General features: G+C 55.6%; 1 protein-coding gene across 1 annotated transcript in view; it reads left to right on the top strand.

Annotated features, from left to right (window-relative positions):
• Positions 1-6: 6 nt before the first annotated feature.
• Positions 7-3,137, top strand: part of ANKRD33B (ankyrin repeat domain 33B) — a gene marked incomplete at its 3' end in the record, with an annotated part of 70,567 nt that continues 67,436 nt past the window's right edge. Inside the window, exon 1 of the mRNA XM_045285281.1 lies at positions 7-45. The remainder of the gene's footprint in view (positions 46-3,137) is intronic.

Genomic DNA, 3,137 nt, shown 5'->3' with positions numbered 1-3,137 from the left:
GGACCGCGCGTCGAGGAGGTACAGGAGACCGACCGCAACGGCCGGGTAAGTGGGCGCCCCAGGATCGGGGACCACCCACTCTGCGCAGGGCGCCTCCGGGCTAGGGCGCTGCTAGGGTTCGTGCTCACTGCGCTGCTGCGCCGAGCGCCTTTCCCTCGCACTCCGGCTCACAGCGGAGAGTGCAGCTCTGGGGGGTCTGCGCACCCCTGGCTGGGGAGCCGGTGACATGGCCAAGCCTGTTGTATTGCACCCCCTCCCTTCTCTGTCCCTTTCTGGAGTTCTGTCCTCAGTCTGTCCCGGGGACCCCGCGCCTGGTGGAAGGCTCTTCAAGCATCTCGATTTTGCCCAGGTCCTCCCCTCCCCTTCCGCAAGTGACATTCCTCTCCGGTTTAGGGGGCAAAACCTTGTGCCCAGTGCTCCCTGCGTGTCCCCTGGGCTTCCAGCGCTGCCCTAGGTCCTTACTGAAAGTGCCGCTGCGCTGAGCTCCTCTCTTGCTGAGGTTGCTGCGTGACCTCCTCCGACTTGGCTAGCGACAAAGGAGGGCCGGGGACAGTTGTCTGGTGGAGGTAGGGTCTGGGGAAAGCCCCCAGGGATGCGCACTCAGGCGAGCGGGCCAGGTGGGGCTGGGAGGGGACTTGGTCTAATTTTACCTCCTCAGACTCTCTGTCTCTGTCTCTCTCTCTCTCTCTCTGTCACACACACACACACACACACACACACACCTTTAGTAAAGGGAAAAAGAACTTGGTTTAAGAAGGACTGGCACTCTCACACAGCCCACCCAGGATGTGGAGCGAAAATGGTCCAAGCTCTGGGGGAAGCTAAGTCTTCCTAGTTTGCACCTGGTGTGTCAGAAGGGCTGCCTCGCCTGCCTGCCCCCCCTGCATGGTCCTGGGACTCCAGAGTCAGACAAGGGTAGTCGCCTTTGCAGTAAAGCTGGTAATGGGACACAGCATGTTCCGTTGGGGACCTGGGTGATGGTCAGAGTGGCTTGGTCCCCACTGCGGTTTAGCTGTCCCGTGGTCTGGAGCTTAGAGGTGCAGGAAGCTGGGTAGGCCAGCAATTGCCTGCCCCTGCCTATCAGAGGACCTGACCTTAAACTTGCAGGAGGGGCTGTGATTGCCTGTGCACTATATCTGGGGACAAGCCCCCCTGCCCCAGGCCATGAGGGACCCAGATCTAATAGAAGGGCCTCCAGGGTTTCTGGTCTGAAGGTAAGGGGAGGGGATTCGGGTGGCATCGACTCCAGCTGTCTGGTCCCCCTCCCTTGCTTTCATTTGTACTGAGTTTTCACCCACAGATGTTTAAGACGTGAACCTGACTTTGGAAGCAGGTAACTGTGCCATGTTTCTTTGTGCTGGGGTCACAGAATACCACAAGTGGGTGCCGTAGGAAGAGACTCAAGTTCTCTCAAGACAGTGTCTGAAGTCTGAGCCCAGGACCCGGGGCTCCAGGGATGAAGGGCACACTCTCTTGGAGCTCCTGGGGAAGATGCTCCTCAATTACAAACTCCCTCCCTTAACGTCCATTCGGAACCACAGCAGCCCTACAGGACAGGGTAGAACTGCCCTTGTGGGTTTCTGACACTGTACCTCTTGACAGGAGTAGAAAGCCTGTCTCTCTCCCTCGGAGCCTGACCTCCTGTAAACTCTGTTGGCTTTGCTTCCTTGGCAGTCTTTACAGAGATCAGCAGCTTCTGTCTGCCCCCGCCTACCCTGCAGTGCCTGTCTGCTCTTTCTGAGTCTCAGCAATGATGGGCTTAAGGCACCCCCAGCAAGGTCAGCAGCTCAAAGCCACCAGCTCCTCCTGTAAAGAGCGACAGTCTCAGAAACCCACAGGTGCCGTTCTACGGAGTCAGAATGGACCTCAAGGAAGTGAGTGGTTTGGTTTAACCTGGATATGGTGTCATCCGCTCAACAAAGCGTTATTCCCAATCAAGTGGATTCCAACTCACAGTGAGCCTCTAGAGCAGAGTAGAATTGCCCCTTCGGGTTCTGAGACTTTTACATCTTTGGGGACACCGATAGCCACTGGCCTGGCCATTAACTAGCCAACTGGCAAGTGGCCCACTGAGCCAATGGAGCTCCTTCAGGATAGGGGCTGCCCCCTGGGTTTCCAAGGATGTATCTATGCTGTAGCAGGTGTCGCTTCACCCCGCTCTTACTGAGAGGCTGCTGGCCGTTCAGGTCACTGCTAAGCATGTGAACCACTGTGCCACTAGGCCTCCTTATTTGAGAAAACAAAAACAAAACCCAAAAAACCTCACTGCCATGGAGTTGATCCATGCCCACTCATAGTGACCCTATAGAGCAGGGGTTCTCCACCTTCCTAACGCCTCCCTCCACCCTTTAATACAGTTCCTCATCTGGTGGTGACCCCCCAACCATAAATTTATCTTCGTTGCTACTTCAAAACTGTCATTTTGCTATAATGAATCGGTGACCCCTGTGAAATGGTCACTTGGCCCCCAAAGGGGTCTCGACCCACAGGTTGAGGACCGCTGCAATAGAACGACGTCTGTGGGTTTCAGAGATGGTCACTCTATAGAAGGAAAAAACAACCCTCTTTCTCCTGAGGAACAGCTGGTGGTCTCCAACTGCTTACCTTCACGGTGAGCCGTGACCATGGGGTCATCACTGTGCCATGAAGGCTTCCTTACGGGATTAGAATTTATGGCACATACGTTTTGGGGAGGGGAAAGAGAGCATCATTCAACTTCCAGTTCTCATGCGTGCTCTGAGAACCTTCCTGAAGGTCACAAGGCCCCCAACTGTTCCCGGAGTAGAGACCGCTCTAATCCCAGTCTCTTGTGGGTTTAGGGTCTCCTGTGGGCAAGGCCTGGCTCCCCCACCCCCACTTGGAGGCAGGGGGGTGCTCAGCCTGTATGTTTGAAAATGGTTCTGCAGCTGAGAAAGGACATTTGAAAACAGTTGTGTTTGTTGGTGAGTGCCCTCGAGAGTGGGTTCTGACCGACCCGTAGCCACCCAGTGTACAACAGAATAAAACACTGCCTGGTCCTTCGACATCCTCACCTTGTTCTTTTTTGTCGTTGCCCCCCCCCCCCTACACACACACACTTTATCGGCAGTGAGCGTGAAAGGGCGATGGAGTTAGCATACACAGACAAGACCACACAC

The sequence above is a fragment of the Echinops telfairi genome, unplaced genomic scaffold (assembly GCF_000313985.2).
Source record: "Echinops telfairi isolate 266 unplaced genomic scaffold, ASM31398v2 ScPeMD7_7469;HRSCAF=8507_1, whole genome shotgun sequence".
NCBI classification, from domain to species: domain Eukaryota; kingdom Metazoa; phylum Chordata; class Mammalia; order Afrosoricida; family Tenrecidae; genus Echinops; species Echinops telfairi.
This window is presented reverse-complemented; position numbering and strand designations above follow the sequence as displayed.